The sequence below is a fragment of the Protopterus annectens genome, chromosome 3.part0 (genome assembly GCF_019279795.1).
Source record: "Protopterus annectens isolate FY-2018-M chromosome 3.part0, PAN1.0, whole genome shotgun sequence".
Taxonomy (NCBI): Eukaryota; Metazoa; Chordata; order Ceratodontiformes; family Protopteridae; genus Protopterus; species Protopterus annectens.
In genome coordinates this window covers 1,305,377,435-1,305,398,668 of record NC_056731.1, presented here as the reverse complement: position 1 = coordinate 1,305,398,668, position 21,234 = coordinate 1,305,377,435, and positions in this window count along the sequence as shown.

The window sequence follows — 21,234 nt, the reverse complement described above, 5'->3', positions numbered from 1 at the left end:
ATTTAACATGATTGTAGGGGTCTTTAGTGGAGTGCCATAGAGCCCAGATTTTGTTTCTGCTTGAAATTTTTAGTCTACATTCTTTAGACAGCCATGGGGCAGTTTTTGCCTTTGTTCACTTAGAATGGGCAGGTGCATGCAAGTCAAGGATATCAAGAACTCTACTGTTAAAATATGCAACTGCCTCTTCTAAGGGGAGGTGTTTTAACATAGACCAGTTACAGGAGTTAAGTTCCTGTTTGTATTTGACAGGGTTAAAGTTTACTTTGTTTCTGACTTTCCTGAGTAAGGAGTGATGAGGAATAATGACTTTTTGCTTAACTATATAAGTAAGAAGGCGATCACTCAGATCATCGGGGAGGGTACCAGCAGTATATAGTTGGGGGTTGCTATTTACAAGTACCCAGTCTAGTATGCTTTCTTTATGTTTGGAATTACCTAGCCTGGCTGGGGTGGTTATGATTTGAGTAAATGCATGCAGGTTGATGTGGGTGGTAGGGGATTCTGAGGAACAGGTGGCACAGTCTATGTTAAAGCCACCAACTAATAGGGTTTCTTGTGGGTAATGACATGAAATCCAGTGTAGGGTATCTTCGTATGTGGCTATATTATTACCCAGGGGAATATACATACAGATAATGTCAATGCATTTACTTTTGTTAATTTGCAATTTAGTGGCCAGGATTTCTGCATTATTAATTTGAGGTGGTTGATTAACATCTATGGTCACATTCAATGCAGATTTATAGAGTATTGCTACCCCACCCCCCTTCCTGAAAGCACGGTCTAGCTTGTGAATGTTATACCCAGGTGGTAACACTTCATTGTCAGTTGTGGTAGGTTTTAACCAGGTCTCAGATAGACAGAGAATCTCAGGGGAGTGGACAGCCAGGAGTGCATGCAGTTCATGTACCTTGTTATTGATGCTTCTAATATTGAGGTGACAGGCCATGAGAGAGTTGGTAGGTCTACTAAATGTAGTTTTGTGGCTTTGGTGGCAGAAAGAGGGGGTATATATATATATATATATATATATATATATATATATATATATATATATATATGTGTATATATCAGAGGTGGATGGGCCAGGGTTGGGATGAATGCCACCACCAAGTATAAGACTAGGGCTATACTTAGTGATAAGTTTCAGGAGTTTGTTTAAAAGTCTGTAATATTGTTTGGCTCTACAGCTTGTGTGCCTGGGGTTTGCATGCTGAAAGAGTAGGCAGGGCTTAGAGTTGGACCCATATTGATTATTTTTCTAAAGGTGGGCTGTTTTACATCTGGTGTGATAGTATGGCCATTTGGGTACTGATAATCAATAAGCATCTGGTTTTCATACAAATTGATTACATAAGTAGCCAGCAGTATGGGTATTAGAGAATAGTGTAACATTATGAGAGAAGGAGTATGTTTGGAAGCAAAGATGGCAAATACAAAGACAATTACAGCATACAATTGGTCCATCAGAGCTTAAGTCTTGGTCTAAATTAAGTCCAAGTCTTAGTTACAAATATATGCAGAGATAAGTCACAAACAGTGTAGTACAAATAACAATATTAAGTCTTGGCATTACAATATACAAAAATATGTTATATTATAAAGGAGAGTTTAGCTGTGGTAACAAAGGTATGCTTTACACAAAACATCAAACAGTAAAGGGCAGTAGTAATTAAACAAGGTATTTGTCAACTGAATGACAAGACATTTGAGTTTCAGACTTCATATCCTCCAGAAAATTCATGGCAACACAAAACTTTTTACTGTAGCAACTTTCCAACTTCATAAGAGCAATACTTAAGATCTATTTTTTTTTGGACTTTTGTCACACTATTATTTTTGGCTTTGTCCAGATTTCTTGTGTTAAGATGTTGAGAGGTATGCACCAATCATGAGGTCACTGCAAGATTTCACCATCTGCAAAGCAGGACTACTGAATTGTTTTCATGGGAGACAGTAAAACTTTGTTTTAATGAAAAAGGGGGCGCTCAAATTGTTTTTGCAGTTTCTTGGTTGTTTTTGAATTGTGTACCGTAGCGTTATAATTGTGTGTTTTTGCAGCTGCTAAATTATTCAGCAAGATAACAAATTCTTCAGCCCTGCCATTGATACAGTGTGGAATCAACCAGAAAGCAGGAAACACACCTAGACATACACAAAATAAATAAATAAACATATATTCCGATTTATAAAAAATACTCAGTAGCGACCCCCTTAGATCCTACGTAAGTACGCTTGCGAGGTTCAGCTGACCCACAAAAGAATCCAAACTGCAAGTAGCAGGCAGGCCCAATTTTGAATAAATGTGAAACAAAATGAATGACAAGCTTCACTCGGTGGGTATAGCTCTGTCGTGCGTCATTCGTTCTGCCTCACAGTAGTGTTTGCCAAGTTCCTTCAGAAACGCAGGACACAAAAACAGATCCGGTCACCATTTTCTTAGGCTTCGCATGCCCATTCACTTTATCATTTTGTTGGAATCTATGTATATTAGATGTCTTTTATTTCTGCCATCCAGTGATTTGGTTTTCTATTGCATTGCCTAATGCCTGTTTACTGTTAGGGCACATGGAAGGTTTTTTGTTCACTATGTGTGCTGACTAAATAGGTTTGCTGTGATAAAATTTTAATTCCTTCATGGGCAGCTTGGCATTATTTTCGGCTTTTCCTAACCTGAAATGTGGATAGGGACTTATCCAGGTAAATAACCAGCTTCATTAACATCCTTTCATATAATGCGATTAAGTTGAACTTTTGCAATTTGTTTTCTCTTACGATTTATTTTTTATTTAATTTTATTTTACAATGCACTAGTCATTTGGAATTATAATGCAACTACTGTGTGCTACCATAATTGTTCTGTTTTCATTGCACCTCTGTGCTTTTCCTTCAGTTGTTTGCATCAGTATACCCAATTCTCATTAATAAAATGGGTTTCATAACCACTGGACTTTTTATTCATAGTTTTAGCCTTTGTCATAGATACATTGTGAATGATCCCTGGTAGCATTCCAAAGTGTGGCATCAAAGGGATTCTTAGACAAAATAACGAATTAAGATGCATAAATGCAAATGATAAAAACTGATGTAAAGTCAATTATATTAAATACCAGTTTGCATTCAGATTTGCCTTGTTGTTTAAAGGTTACATTCAAATGAAAAATGAATGTATTACATGACATGGAATATTTTGTGAGTCATTCCATACATATGCAAGCTAGCATATTAGATTGGATATGAAATGTCAATGATAGGTTTGAGAAGGTATTGAAATGGGAGACTAAACCTTAAATTATTGATACTGTTACTGAATTCCCTAATTTTTTCACACTATCCTACTACTGAATCAGTTCTGTGGTAAAAAGGACTTTTGACTCCTACAGTAGCAGATGATACAAGCTGTGTGTTACTGTTATATGTTATTAGATAAGAACATGTGACAGTGGCAATGACATGCTACATAGTGTAGTAGCAAATAGTGCCAAATGACATAGTGTTGCTGTTGCATGCTAACTCACACAATGGTACAGCATACTAGCTATATGTTACAGGTAGCCATGAAGAGAAGCTATACAGAAAAGACAGACCCTGCCTTGGTTTTTGTGTTTATTTTGCATATATGGAAAGCTAAAATGCATGGTCTGGATTTACATATATAGTCCACACCAATGTAGTGTTGCTAACTGAAAACAAATTCTGTAGCAAGCAGCACAATATTTCAATGCAATATCACGCACTAGCAATTGGATACTGATGTTTTGATCAGAAAACATACACTGTGTATGAACAAATGAGCATGGCCATAACCTTGCACATCCATAAAAGGCAAGTCACAACTGAAAGGCTTGACATTTTAATATTGAATTTCAAAAAAATGTTTTAATGGTATGGCATAGAAATGCAGAACCAAAGCCCTATCAACATGAATGAAGCGTCAATCATCACTGATGGTAGTAATGCAGCAGACTGCAGAGTTAGCAGCCAGTCAGACAACAATGATAATGTGTGCACTGCAGTGTACAACAGTAACAGACAGGAATGATTCTACCTAAATCATGTGATCATTGTACCCCTGACCATGTGGCCTGTGTCATTATATGAGCATGCATACTGTCTGAGGATGTTCAATAACAGCAAAATCCAAAACAAAGATGGCAGCCAATGTTCTTGCCACTGGAGTATTTTCAGAGGCAGGAAGTGGATATAAATGACACACTGTAGTACCTGCAAGCACAGTTTTGCAGCACTTCCTCAATAGCGGGATTTTGTATTTCTGGCAATAAATCCACACACCAGAGAATGGCTTCTGCTTATTGCTTACCAGTTTAGATCTGTTAGTCCACTAAATGGGTCATGACATAACAATAAATCAGTAGCAGAACAGAAAGCTTACACCACTGTAAAACCTGAATATGAATAACAGATTTGCTCCTTAGCCTCAGTTAGCAGCATTGTTGCTTTCAGTGTTTTAAATTTGTTTTAAACCATGCACTCTCTTACAGACATTTGTGTTCTAAACCTCATGATCGGATAATTTCATTTGACACAATGTGTAACTAAATCCTGCAAAAAATGAAGACTTACTATAAAATGCTCTTATTATTAACAAGTCCATCACATTTTCTGTTCACTCAGGCCCAAAGGAAGAAAAAAGTTTTTAAAGGTGTTTAAAGAAGAAAATGTGAGCATAGTATTTTTTACAATATCCATAAACACAAATCATTATTGTATAAACATCAGAGGCAGGCTAAAACTGTATGTGAATTTAAATACTCTTCTCACTCATTATCACTGTTACAGTGAGGCTTCAGGGTTGATGCTGAACTGTTTAAATATATGGACTCTCCTACATCATCCTGGTTAAGTAGTACAATGTCTCCACAATGTAAATGTACAATTTTATCAGACCAAACATAAAAAATAAATAAATTTAAAAAAATCATCTGATAAATAGTCTTGCCAATCCTGATATTAAAAAGCTACTATCTTACATTGATGACTTTCATAGGTTTAATAAATATTCCTGTACAAATAAGGTTCCCGATAGGCAGAAGGTTATAAAGTGTAAGTCTTGATTTCTAAAGTTAGGCTCAAGTATGATTTATCTGAGCATCAAAGACTACTATTCTGTTGAGCAAACGTCACTAAATGAACTGAACATTTGTGTATTGGCATAATGAGAAAGAACTGTAGGGAGCTGAATATCATATGCTAAAAGTTGCATGGGTTCCTAAAAATAAGTTAATCATCATCTTCTTTCGGCTGCTCCCATTAGGGGTCGCCACAGCAGATCATCTGTTTCCATTTCTTCCTGTCCTGTGCTTCTTGCTCTGTCACACCAACCACCTGCACGTCCTCTCTCCCCACATCCATAAACCTTATCTTAGGCCTTCCTCTTTTCCTGTTACCTGGTAGTTTCATCCTTAGCATCTTTTTTCCAATATACTCAGCATCCCTCCTCAGCACATGTCCAAAGCAATGTAATCTTACCTGTCTGGCTTTGTATCCAAACCTTCCAAACTGGGCTGACCCTCTAATATACTTATTCCTAATCCTGTCCAGCCTCGTCACACCCAGTGCAAATCTTAACATCTTTAACTCTGCCACGTCCAGCTCTAACTGCTGCCTTTTTGTCAATGCCACTGTCTCCAACCCATATAGCATAGCTGGACTCACCACCCTCTTTTAGACCTTCCCTTTCACTCTTACTGGCACTCGTCTGTCACAAATCACTCCTGACACACTTCTCCACCCACTCCATCCTACCTGTACTCTCTTCCTCACCTATCTTCCACACTCACCATTACTCTGAACTATTGATCCCAAGTATTTAAACTCATCCACCTTTGCCACCTCTACTCCTTGCATCCTCACCATTCCTCTATCCTCCTTCTCATTCACACACATATATTCTGTCTTAGTCCTGCTGACCTTCATTCCTCTTCTCTCTAGAGCATATCTCCATCTCTCCAGGGTCTCCTCCACCTGTTTCCTACTCTCACTACAGATCACAATGTCATCTGCAAACATCATAGTCCACAGGGACTCCTGTCTGATCTTGTCTGTCAACCTGTCCATCACCATTGCAAATAAGAAATGGCTCAGAGCTGATCCTTGATGTAATCCCACCTCCACCTTAAATGCATCCATCACTACCACCACAGACCTCACCACTGTCACACTTCCCTCGTACATATACTGTACCATTCTTACATACTTCTCTGACACTCCTGATTTCCTCATACAATACCACAACTCCTCTCTAGGCACCCTGTCATGTGCTTTCGCTAAGTCTACAAAAACACAATGCAAATCCTTCTGACCTTCTCTGTACTTCTCCATCAACACTCTCAGAGCAAACATCACATCTGTAGTGCTTTATCCCAGCATGAAACCATACTGCTGATCATTAATCATCACGTCCCTACTTAACCTAGCTTCCACTACTCTTTCCCATAACTTCATGCTGTGACTGATCAATTTAATCCCTCTGTAGTTACTACAGCTCTGCACATCGCACTTATTCTTAAAAATCAGTATCAAAACACTTTTTCTCCATTCCTCAGGCATCCTCTCACTTTCCAAAATTTCTTTAAACAATCTGCCATTTCACCTAAACACCTCCATGCTTCCACAGGTATGATATGCATCCATTATATTCATCATGTTGCTGTTAAGGCCCTCTTGAATTTTTGGAGGTGTATATTTAGAAACATTGAAAGCTTTTGATGAATTTAAATGACATATTATTATTCAAACAGTTCAAAGCTATGAAGAGATATAGTTTAGGCCAGACCTAATATTAGCTGTCAGACAGGCTTGTCTTGGAAAGTATAACAACTGTATTGCTGAGTAATTCTGTCTTATCTGATGTACCCCAAAAACACTGTGGCAGTGTCAGTTGTGCAAGAGGTAGCACATGCTAAGGGTTCTATTCTCACACCAGGCAGATGGTTTGCTGAGAATGCAGTGCAGCATAAGGGGGGGTAATCTACTCCTGACTGTGTCATCCTTCAGATTATACAGCAAACTGAGGTCCAATCTGATTAACTTTGTTTCAGCTCAGGTGCATGTAAAAGTTCCCCTGACAACTATCAAAAAGAGTAGGAGACTTTATTTATTCAGACATCTTTTTAAAACCACATAAACACATTATAATTAAAATTGCATGAAATATATCATAAACAAATGCATTTTTTTCACTCAATTCCACCCCACCCTTTTTTGATAACTATTTATTAATCTTAAACAAAACAAGAAAAGCATCCCAGATTTGATTGTATTTCTTGAATCCCATATCCATAAACATCATAAATTAGTAAAAAGGGGTCTACTTCACCCTGTCAAAGGCCGACAATATCAAAGCTGATATTGTTGGCAGCAAAATGTCGAAAGCAAAAGTCATCGCACGTGTAAATGGAAATCTCAGTAAGGGGAGATTTCCATTTACTGCAATGTAGTGTGATCTCGGAGTTGGTATATTTAAGTAGCGGGGGTGTGGCAGGTGCAGGTGGGCTTTCCCCCCTGCATAGAGCAATTTGTGTTGTGTTTGGGTGTTTTTTTTTTTGTGTGTTCGATGTTCAGGGGTTTCAACATTTTCGTGTTGATTATTACGCTGTCAACAGTTTGAGTTTTTGACAGCATAATATAAATGCGTAAAAAGAACCCCCCATAAAGCACATAAATAATCGTACCTGTATTAATATTTTTAAAAAACAAAAATAACCATAATTAAAGTCTTTCAAAATACATTTCACATATCATTAGTTTGTTGACATTCAATGAAAAAAAATTCTCCATGGCTTCTTTAACATTACAAATTCTATACAACTTATCCAACATTTGCTTTTATTTTATTTCCACTTTAGTAGGTAAATGTTCTATTATCAGATGTCACATAGAATTATGCATTTCTAAATCTTTCTTAAAACTTCCTTATTATCTCCTATCAACCTCTTAATCATCTCATCTTTACCTTCCCAATCATGTATATAATGAAATCTATTCATGATATTTTCATTACATATTTTCTTGCATCCAGCATCTTCTTCTTCTTTCGTTTTGTCCTGGTTAGGGGTCGCCACAGTGGATCACCTGTCTGCTCATGATTGGCAGTGGAGTTTTACAGTGTTGAGTTGCCAGCCTGGTGCCCAACCTTGCACGGAAGGCACACACACACACACACACACACACACACACACACACACACACACACACACACACACACACTCACTCACTCCTAGGGCTAATTTAGAGTATCCAATCCACCTACAGCATGTCTTTGGGATGTGGGAGGAAACCGGAGCACCCAGAGGAAACACACGTGACCACAGGGAGGACATGCAGACTCCGCACAGAAGGCACCCCGGCCGAGGATCTAACCAGAGAACCTCTTGCTGTGAGGCGGCAACTCTAACTGCTTCTTGCATCCAGCATCTAATTCCACAAAATGTTCCATCTTTTAATCAAATAATAATAATCCTGTTTTTCTTCAATCAAATGCATTTTACCTTTCCTGTTTAAATGTTTAACTCAAAATTCTTCTTGCACTGCTCTTTTCAACTCTATTATTATTTTTTTTAATCCAAAATAAATTTAAGGGAGCAATAAACACAACAGGAGTAGTCAATCCAAGTCCACCATCATTTTCTTCACAATCCCTCACAATTCAAAATGGATTTGATCTCAACCCCTACATAGAGGTAAAAAATATCTACTAATTCTGTTTCTTTGTCAACATGAAAATGATAAATATTCCCACCATAACCTATCTTGTGTAACACTTAACAATGAATCAAAAACATCCTTTTCTTAAAAGATAAAATCAAAGTTTTTCCATGCACCAAGTATTTTTTATTTCTACCAAATGTCATTCTACATATGTGTATGTGTGTGTGTGTGTGTGTGTGTGTGTGTGTGTGTGTGTGTGTGTGTGTATGTATATAAAACATCCACTTTACCAATGTTTAAATCTAGTAAGCGAACTTCAGCTTTTAAAAAGTGTTAGAAATGTTAATGTCTCTAAAAGCTTTATTTTTATATATTTTATTCTTCAAACATACATACCTAATACATTCCTCATCATCATATGTCATAGAAAGATGTACTTTAACTTATCACAAATCCAAGAACTCTTTCATGCAGCCTTTTTTGCCTTCTCTGTCACAATATTCATTATTAATGTAAATAAAACATAGTAAAAGGAAAACCTTGTTTAACATATCTCATAAACTAGATTTCTTCTGTAAACTAGCCATTAATCAAATCTCTGTTGAAGGAATTATTATATGCAGACGTAACAAATTTAGTAACTTATTATACCAACTTTTTTAAGACATAATATCAAAACTTACCTTTGACTTACATTATCATAACCTTTCTTAGAATCACAGATTGTAATCTTTGCTTCACTTCATTTAGAGTAAAATTACTTTCCAACTCTTTGACAATAATCACAATTTCCTTTGCCTTTCTCCATTCTATAGCATATATAACTTTATCTAAATTATTTTTCATAGTCTTCACTAATATTTTTTTTTATTTTTCATAAAAATTGTCTAATCTACATTATTACAAGACAATATTCTATAATTTCTAATATATTTTCTACCACCTTTCTTTAAAATAAATTTAATAACACCTTCACATATCTTCTTGTCATTTATATTATTTTCTAGTGAGTAATTAACAATCTCAACAAAAAATATATTTTTTCTTTTCATCAATTTTCTTATAAAAATCATAAATTATACCACTAGAGACTGGCATATTTGACTTCTTAACAATGTGCAAGACATCATTCAGTTCTTGTAAATCTATCATTTTAACCATCATTATCTTGCTTTCAGATTTTCTTTAATATTTAATTCATCTGTGTTGCATTCAACAAATTCTTTATATACATTTAAAAAATATGTTCTAACATCCTCCAAAATGCCCTTTAGTTCAAACTCCCATTCTCCATATTTAGATCTAACACATATCATCCTGCCACTATCAATTTTGCTACTTGTCCCATTAATGGGTGGCATTTCCTCCAAAATACCAAAAACATACTTTTTCTATAATTCTTAATACATTATCTTCATTTATCTGTCTTTTGTTCTTTTGCATTTTATGCTTTTGTCTTTAATTAAATAAGCCTCACATTTCTACAATATCTCATTATATATAATTTGTTTTAGTTTTGCAAAATGCCTCTTCTATTCAAAGATATTATTTACAATATTGTTCTTTATGAACTATCCACCATTGTTCTAAAGTATCATAGAATATCATAGCAAAATGATCTTTCCCATAGCTTATTCATTTCAGTCTTAAAACCCTCCGTCTCTTCTTCTATGTCAAATACTTGAACACCATTACCATCTTTAATGTACTAGCTAACAGTAAAAAAAATCAGCCTAATAGCATAATGATCAGAAAAATATACCTCATATTTTTTACAGTCTTTTTCAATCAAACCTTCTGCAAAAAATGATCTTTGTTTTTAATTACTTGTAACATAGTTAAAATCTCTTCTTTTGACTAACTGAAATTGTCCTTGTGAGATCAGTAGCTTACTTGTTCAACATCATTCTCAGCTTTCCCATCATGCTTCCTTAAATTGCAGTAAAAGTCCCCTACCATAACTATATGCACTTTTGGCATCAAATAAATCTTAAGTTCTTGGAAAAGTTTTTCTTATTTTTAACATGTGGATACACATATGCTACTATTAAACTCTATATACATGTACCATCCCTTGTGTTGTACACAACGCATCTACTTGGAATAACAACATTCAAATCTAAAATATTGATACACTCCTTCTTAACAAAAATGAAATTTGAGAATATACATAATCCCCAATACTCCACCTAGTCTCTTTCCCTATAGAGCTTCAGTATATTTCCCTCTTAAATTACTTAACTTACTAATTTCCTGCAGAAAAATAACATAAACTTGTTTTTGACAGCATTTTTGCCATTCAAGTCTATTAACATTTAAGAAAGTACTTTAATGCTATTCCTTTCCCATTTTAACAATTTCATTTTGTGAAAGTTTTATCTTTTTTATGTATTCCCTTAGCAATTGAATCTTTATCACTTCCTTCATTTTTTCTACCTTTATATCATCTTCAATGCTTAATAAATCAAATAGATTTTGCATATGAATATTGTGCATTCATTTTCCCCATCATCAACCCTTGACTCCACATGTTCATAATATTTTTAGTACCAACAAATTAATTTACACCGGTTACTTTGTCATTCACCAGTTTTCCCATTTCCGTTTACTATATCACAATTAAACAAAAAAAGATTGGCTGCAGCACACCTTCTACACAATTTTTAGCCACATATCCTATCTTCCCACACTAAAAACATTCCCTGTTAAGACATTCATTCATCAAGTGATTGCAAGAAACACAATTAAAAAAACATGTTTGGGATGTCCCCTATATTTTAACATTCCCTTTTTACCATTTATAGAAATAACATTAGGTAAATGATAAATATTCCAATCTTTACAATCCAATTGCAACTCAGTTACCCATGTAAAATTCTACAAACCTCTTTTACCATAACATTTTTATTTATTTTATTTTATTTATTTTACATTTGTTGACCGGGAAAATCCGACTGGATATACATCCATTTTTTCAGCGGAGGCAGGAGAGAAAAAGCTCATTGATTGATTGATTTACGTTACTTATAAACAGAGAATATATTTTATGTTTGATATTAATACACAGGTACATAAAGAGATAAGTGAACAGAGAAACTACTGCTCTTTACTAAGACTATTGCGATAAGATTATGTAAATGATAAACATATAAAACTAATATTATATGTAGTAGGTACAGGTACATTATGATTATGATGAACATATAATAAGGAAAAAATGAAAGAGAAAATGCTAGATAGAGAAGAGGAAAGAGGATGAGGAGAAACATGAGGAGAAGTGGGGGTTGGAGGGGTGGAGTTTTAGTCTTTAGAGATTGACAGAGCAGCTTTTTTGAAGTTAAAGTGAAGGAGTTTGATTTTTTGGATTGATGAGGTGGTGGTGATGGTGGTGAGTTGAATTTTCCAATTTTACCAATGGAATTTGCAAACAGCAGACAGCTCAGAGTTTACAGTTACAGGATTTGACTGTTTTGTAGTAGTGCTGAACTGAGACTACAGAGACTAGTTAGAGTTGTGATTAGGGGTGATTAATGATGGAGTGCAGGGATGGAATCTGGATGATGGAGGATCTTGGTTAATTAGTTTAGCTAGTTTTGTTGGTTAGGTTAGGTTAGTTCAGGGTTGAGCCTAGGTGCAGGTTGGATGGGTTTTATGGTTTTGTGTAAACAAATCCTAACAAAAATAGCAAAATGTAGCAGAGGCTATTTAGGTCAGATTTGTACAGATTGTTGGTGGGGGGTGAGGTGAGGAGGAGAGGAGGAGAGGAGAGGGAGAGAGCGGGTTGCGGCTTCTGGCTTCTCTTGCTTTGGGAGTAAGAAAGGATCTTATTCTAAGTTTCTTAATTTTTTTAATAGTTTGTTTTTTAATTTAATGGTTTTGTGTTTGTTGTTGGTGGTAGTGTCTAGTAATTTGGAATTTGAGTCTGGGGATATAGTAGTTTTTGGTTTGAACAGAAGATTGGGTATGGGGGAAGTTGGGGGGGTATTGGGAAGGTAAATGGGGTAGTTTTTTTTAAAGTAAAGGATTAAATGTAATAGTTTGTTTTAGTCTTCAAGTGCAGTGCTTCAACTGCAGTGAGACTGTTTTTGGGTTTTGGATAATAATTTATTAGTTTTATAAGAATAGAAATAGTGCGGGTGTGGTGATGGACAGGAGGGTGACTATATGTGGAGGAGGAATGTAGAGTAGGACTAGAAAAGAGTAGGGTCCTGGGATGGAGCTCTGGGGAACCCCTAGGGTGTTAGGTAATAGTGTTGAGTTGTGTGGTGCGGCTTGATTTTTGATTTCTTGTGCAGAGATTGACTTTTTGGTTGTGTGGTTGTTTTTGTGTTGTGTTTTAGAGTTGTTGTGTTGTTGTTGTAGTGTTGTTGGAGTAGTTGGTGATAGGTAGGAAGGGAAACTTTGAGGATGACATGTTTGTTTGTTTTTTTTTGTTTTTTTGTTGTGGTTTATTGTGTTGGTGTGTAGGTAGTGCTGTGTTGGGGTCTTAGCCAGCTGTGTTTGGGTGGTGGGCAGCATCTGGATTAGGTAGGGTACTCTGGTGTAGTTGATTAGCTTTTTAGCATTTTTTATGATTTGGTGAAGTGGTGTTGGGTGGTTATTGTTGGATAGTGGGATAGTACAGTTGATATCCCTTCGAGGTGATGGATGATGTTGTGGATTGGGATGATAGGGGGATTTTTTAGATTATGGTGTAGTTAATTATTTTATCTTCATTATCTTGTTTGCACGTGGTAATTAAACCCACTTTTTATCCTTACATCATTTCAGAAGTTATAAATTTCAATCTTAACATATAACCTTTAACTAAAAATAAATTACAAGGCACAAAAAATTATTTTTTGTCCTAAGCCACTATTTTTTTAGCCACATCATGTGACTTAAAAAAAAAAGCAAAATGTCTCAGTCCAATATGTATAAAAGCATGAACATCACCATTTGAAACACCTAATGGGGAAATAAATTCATCCCATGAGAATCTGTTAATTATGTTCACATTTTTGGATTCATAACAAATTATTGGCCATTGCTTAATAAAAGAAAAGTTCTGAACATTTGTATCTTTTTTACCAACTTTGGTCATAGCAACAGCAGCAGCATACATCTTGCTTGTACTCAGACTAACCTTATTTATATTTACTTGTACCACATCATTATTTTGAGCCCCTTTTCAATCTAAAGCACAATCCCTTGTTGAAAGTAAGCCCACATCATCATTTTGAATGCATGCTTCTTCTAAAACTGAAAAACATCTTTCAAATTATAGTAGATCATGAAAGTACATAATCCAATTAAGGGTTTTATTATCTAATCCACCTTGAATGCAAGTAACTTGCAAGTGCAGTCATCAGTTTTCTGTATTAGTTGTAATATCCACATTTACATCATTTGAATACATTGACTCATCTGCCCAGCATTCAAAATGCTCTTTCAGCTCTCTCTACATAACTGCTCTCTTTTCCAGTAGTGGCCTTCTGGCACTAATGCTAACCAGAAATGAGTAGGGGAAATTCCTCATTGTCCTATCCAAATTTCTTCAAGTAATATAAACACCACTTTGGGTCTCCCCTGAAAAGAGGCCACTTGCCTACTGGAACTAGATCAGTTAATAATGAATACATAAATAAATATTTGTTTTAGACAAATCTCTTTTCTATCTTTATTTACAAGGTTTAGGTTTTTTCTCTTTGAGATGTGGCACATTTAATATGCAGACAGGTTAAAACTGAACTGAATATTCAGTGCTGAAAATGCAATCATGACCTAGCATCATAATCTAGAAGATCTGAGCTCTTCACCAAGAAGTGTAGCTATGATGAGGTGCAGGGTGCAGCAGCTCTTGCCAGAAAGTGTTTGGGGCCAAGGTTGGCATCATATAAGTGCATTACTGGCATTATTTGTAGTCTGAACTGATGCTCTGTATCTCTCCATGTGCAAGATAAGCTGTAGTAGATACTCCACAAGTCTGAGGAAGCTTTTTATTTTTGCCTCCTTATCTAAATGTTGGGGAGGGGCATGCCAAGGGGTTGAGTATTGGGAACAAGAACAGCTATCTACACCTCTGTCTTCACAGATGTTAAGAAAATGAAATTCAGTACATCAGTGAGCAAGCAGAAGCACCTAGGGTTTAATACAAAAGAGTTTAACTGTCTACAAGGCTTACATCCTTTGAATAACACTGATAACTCTGAATGCTGTTTAGAGTTGAGTATCCTGGATGATGATAAATTAAAATTTGAAAAACATATATTAGTAATTATACAAAATGCTAACTCACTTATTATGTCTTCTTTTCACTTTTTCCAATGAAGAAATCATTGCTTTTATGTCACAAAATACAAAACGCTATATCACTTGAAACCTTGAATATGAAGCTTTTCATTCGTGTCTGTCTTCAGCCATCTTGATCAGAAAATATGACAGCATACAAGGACATTTAAAAATAATACATGCAGGAATGGCTGCCTAATCTTAGATGAAAAATCTTACAGTTGTACCCCCTCAGATAAAGAAAACCTAGACAAAAGCTAAAAACAGCTTGTGATGCTAGGAATGACAAATTCTTCTGAGAGTCTTGAGATTCATTGATTGATTGATGATTGATTTAAATTTATAAACTGAGGTTGAGCATTGATCAAAAAATACTGTTCCACTCTTAGCCTAACTAGAAGAAGAGGGATCTACATTTTAGCAAAAACAAGAATATTCTAAGAAGATTACATGACAGTTATATACAAAACAGGACTGAATGACTATATACAGTAGTATTTTAAAATGTTTACAATAAGGTCAAAACAAGGTAAGTGATATGACATTCAATGTATCAGAGGATTATAAATGCATGGATTCATCAGAAATTTTGAAATATGAAAGGTAAATAAGATGTTGTGGTGCAAGAGTTGTGAAATAGATTTAAGTATTGTTAAGGGAAGATAGTGGGTGTTAAAAAGAAAGGAAGGAAGGATAAATTAAATGATGTGGTTAAAAGAGAGGCATTAGCATTTTATGAGTTTCTGGAGATAGGCCATTTACTAAGTTCAGAATATTGGGTAGGATGAAGAGCCTAATTAGCTTGGCTGCTAAGGGCGAAATAATGTTTGGTTCGTTTGCAGAAGGAATAGTTGTGATCCTAATACAATGTCAGCTTTTTGTTTTACTGGCCAGTATACTCTTCCCAATGTTAAGCAGTGATTTCAGTAGTTTGTTGTGAGCGCAATGACTTTGCGCACTTAATTAGCAATTGTTAGGATTTGTGTGGAGCTTAGAAACATAGGAGCAATAGCAGGCAAGTGGTCATAAACAAAAAACACAAAAAATAAAAGCTCATCCACCCCTGCCTTCATTTTCAAGGACTTAATAGGCTTAAAGGTTGTACCTCCCTTTTCCAGCACTTAATAATTCTTAACTCCTGAATCAAGCAAGGCTATATATGACAATCCAGATGTAAATTTGTGTCTACCCATCCTGTCATAAGGACTAGCCTCAGAGGTACTTACATGACTGCCTTTTTAACTTATAGTGGTAAATTATTCCAGGAGTTTAATTTTGCTGCTGATGCAATATGTCGAAGCCATATTCCAACTGGAATGCAATACTGACTTTCCCTATTCCTGTCCTTTTAATAACCCAAAATAGTATGGGGTTAATGCTTTTTCTTTTATTGTTAAGGTGGAAGTAGACTATAAGAGCTCAGTTCAGCAAATGGCTTAGGTAATTCAAAGAGACATTTTGTATAAGTGTGTTGTTATGATCACAAACTTGCAAAGGATGTGGAGTTTTGTTAAGCTTTTTCTTGTCCACAGAGAGCATGGATTTATTTATTTATTTTTTTTTTAAGTTGGGTAGGAGTCATTTGTTACTGATCCAGTGGATTAGTAAGAGGAAGTTGGAATGGAGATCTTCTAAAGATTAGTGAGGGAATGATTTCAGTGGAAAGAGATAATGTCTGCATACAGTAAAATGCAGAGATGAGATAGAACAAATAGCAGTTTGTTTATGTATAGATAGAGAATCGCAGGGGGCATGTACCGACTATTGTGAAACCCAATTTTTAAGGCTAGAAGTGTGAGAAAAAAAGGAATTGACTTTATTTATTTGTTTGTTTTTTATTCCCCATCTATTTTATTATTTCCAGTAAGCAGTGCTTTATCCTTCCCTGGGTCTATCATCCTGTACTATAGACTTCAGACTGTGTGAGTTCTATAGCTATGGCTGTTGTAAAACCTAAGGGTGTTCTGGGTGGTCATGCCACTGACTTCTTCTACCTGGGGATGTTTTCATTTATGTCCTATCCCTTAGTTACCCTATCCCACTTCCTTCATCTATTTTATTTTCAAGGGCTACTCCCTTCTATCGGCCATGCCTTCCCATAGGGAATGCCTAGATGAATTCACTCCCGCCCTCACCAGAGAATCGGCATGCTCAACCCTCCCTGCCAGTGCTTCAGACAACCTCAATCAAACCTGGGTTGTCTAGACTATAATGAGTGCTTTATCCCTGTACAACACTGCACTGGCAAGAACAAAGGAATAGACTTTGACATAGAATGGGTGGTTGGAGAGACCATGGAAAGGAGTCTGATCAAATGTCTATTTCAACAAAGTATTAGAGGAGGATGTTGTGTTTCATGAGCTCAAATGCTTTTCTAAAAATGACAAAAATGGCACCATTGAAAAATCCTTTAACCATGCCTTGTATTAATGAGGGTTCATAAGGTGGTCAGTCTAATACAACTTGACCAGAAGCTGTGTTGTTTCAGACATACTCATGGAGATACTAATCTATAGGATCTTTTTAGACTGCAAGATACTAGAATACATTTCAAGGTGGATGATATTTTATTTCCTCAGTGTTATCTCTCAAAATTGTTTTTATTGTTTTTTTTTTTTTTTTTTTTGGACAAGGAGTCCAACAGACATTTTTTTTGGAATTATTATCAAAAGGCTAGTTGGGGCATGCTAAATCTCATTTAATGTTTCTGTTTCTAACAATGATTTATGCAGTAGCTCTATGTGCATCTGTGCTATAGTAACTTCATATCTGCAAAATAGAACCTTAATATCACTGCACAAGGCTCACACAATCTATGTCAGGGTGTGTCAGGTAACTGTTGTGCATATATAGGGTCCAGCAATATAATCCCATGATATCTGAATACATCACCGGTGACAGCACACCTCATATTCTTTGTCTGCACTTTCACAGAGAGGTTAAATGATATGTACAATGTATTAAGAAGAATGTCATGTCTTCGTTCATGTATACACTATTTAGGTATAGGTATAGGTATAGGTATAGGTATAGGTATAGGTATAGGTATAGGTATAGATGTAGATATAGATATAGATATAGATATAGATATAGATATAGATATAGATACAGATATAGATATAAACATGGGTTCTTTAAGTGCAGATGAACTTTCAGATATTCAGAGGATGTCCTGGTGTCAGAAGTGGTTGAATGCATGCTTTGTGTGCAGTGACAAATGTTAGTTAAGCAGAAGTGCTTTGTAATGCTCATACTTTTGATTGTAACATAATTTTAAGCATTGGAGTTGCATATGTGTGTGTGTGTGTGTGTGTGTGTGTGTGTGTGTGTGTGTGTGTGTGTGTGTGTGTGTGTGTGTGTGTGTGTGTGTCTTTGCAGATTAAGGATAGAGTAATGGCTAGTGAAGGGGAGAGAGGTGTCGGGCTTGGATTCTGGTATGTTTGAAGAGTGCATGTGTCTGTGTGTGCTTGTGTGCCTCCTTTCATAGGAAAGGGTGTTTACAGACATAATGAGCAAGGTTGGGGTTAGGGACAGGGGTAAGGTTAAGGTTATGATTAGCACGTATAGTTAAGACAGTGAAGTTTTTTTTTTAATAGTAATAAACTTCAAATACAATGTTTGACATTCATGCCAGGTGTCTGGATATAAAGCTATGGCAAATACACATGCTGCACTGTGCATAAGATATTTTACAGGTTTATCTATTAATTCCATTTGTATCCGTGGTGTACTGCATACAGGCTTCAGATGTCATAATAGGATTTGTTGAGTGTTTGACCTTGCAGCATGGGCAGTAACTATGTAGACCATAAAGCTTTTTGTACCTTGAGCTCACCACTAACAGGGATGCTGTTAATTGCATATGAGATGTCATATATGTATATATAATAATGTGTAGTCAGACCCTAAAACACAGGACTACACTAATGTATGCCACTTCCTACCCATGCAACAAATGTACTTGCCGGACTTGACATATACTGTCTGTGGATGCAGAGGTTCACACCATTTGCAGTGGCGGTTGTGAGTTCAACACAATGGAAAATGAGGAGCATTTTGTGCATTTCCCAATGTATAAAGCACTACAATGGGGAAAATGTGGTATTATTTTAGTATATGAGTTATGTGGGCAATGATATGAGCAAAATCATTGTTACGCATCGTCCTTTATTTATGTTTTCTAACATCATTATGTTTATTTTCACTTCATGATCACAATCAGGCTACATCAATTGTGCAGTCCATATTGGAATCACTCCAGAGAACAGCCTACCATATTCCTAATCTACAAGCTTTATCTATCTGGTACAAGATGTCCACACCAAGACTGCAGTTTGCATATTTTTTACCAATAAACAAAATTTTATCATCCCAAGATAGCTAAACATGCACTGAAAGAAAATATTCAGCCATGGAACTGTAACAGTAATCTATCTGATATCATATACCCTGTCTTCCCAAAAAGCCATAGCTGAGTCCAACAACCGATCTTATTGCTTTCCTTATTACCCATCCTCGTATACCATTCTTTTCATTTTCCACCCTTGTGTTGCCTCCCATATTCCTCCCCACATTCCTCTAGATCTCATATCTCTTCATCTAATAGTTGTATTCCTGTTCTCACCTACAGACATACAATTACAACTTCTCCCAAATGTAGGGAAAAACACACACACACACACACACACACACACACACACACACACACACACACACACACACACACACACACATATATATATCTATACTATTTCCTGAATTAGGTAACTTAAATTTTAAACGACTTATAGTTGCAGTCAAATAAACAGAAAATTCATTAAATACATCCTGTGTTCTTCATTAAATACATCCTGTGTTCCACCCCAAAGCATAAAAATATCATCAACTTCTTCTTTTGGCTTTTCCTGGTTAGGGGTCACCACAGCAGATCACCTGTCTGCTCATGATTGGTAGTAGAGTTTTACAGTGTCAAGTTGCCAGCCTAGAGCCAATTTAGAGTGTCCAATTCACCTATAGCATGTCTTTGGAAAGTGGGAGGAAACTGAACCACCCAGAGAAAACCCACACGACCACAGGGATGACATGCAGACTCCGCACAGATGGCACTCCAGCTGAGGATTGAACCAGAGAACTTCTTGCTGTGAGGTGACAACACTAACTGCTGCACCACCGTGGCCACCCATAAAAGTATCATCAACAAACTTTTTATAAAATTGTACCAATTTTAAAAATATATTATATTTGTTAAAATATATTCATTTTTCCACTTTGATACTTTTATATTTGAATGTATGTATATATATATATATATATATATATATATATATATATATATATATATATATTTGCCACAAAAGTGCTTATGGATACACCTTTTCCTCCAGATATAAAACAAACCCAGAAGCACAAACGTACTTTTTAATTAAAACCAGGTGGAGCTATTCATGAATTATGTTCATAGTTGAACTTGGTAGCATTGTAAAAGCACTTAGGTGTTTCCTGACGCTATTTGTTTAATGGTATCTCTGAGCTTAATATTAGTCAATGAAGACAGCAAACTAGATCAGCATTAACTTAAAAAGGATGGTAGGATGGTGAAAAATATAATTTTCAGACAATGGAATATTCTGAGTAATTCAGAAGAACCTAAGAATGCCTTGTTAGAGACAGTATCAGTTGGATATAAAATAGCTCAAAATATTAATAACACCACAAAACAGCAGTATACCACAAGAAAAAAACTACACCAAAACCTCCAAAATTCTGTGAAATGTAAAGTTATGTTCCTTGAACCACTGTCAACATTTTGTCCTGTATGGATTGACTTATGCACATTTTAAATGCTATGGTAACTTTTGGCATTCTAAAAAGATGTACACTCAGTTACTTGGTTGCCCGCCCCCCTCCCCGCAGCATCTTTGACATACGACTTCAGTCACTGCATACATTTCAGCCTCTAGAGGGTATAAAATACCTTTACAGGCATATCCATGCAAAAATTCTGAAGCATCCATATTTCATTGTGTATGTTGATTATTCAAACAGCCTGAGACCATTCTTGTTCAGTTATCTCAGTACCTAATTCCTCAGCCATGATTTCTTCATATTCTTATGGTATTTCCTCTCATTTTACTTAAAATCATATAAGCCCAAGACAGAGGGCCTTATTTACTTCTCCCCCTTCTCTGCACTCCATCACACCCTTAACAAGACCTGGTGCTTCATTTCTACTTCATTTTCCCATTTCAGTTTCTGTTAGTACACATATCACCACTGTATACACCTTAATGT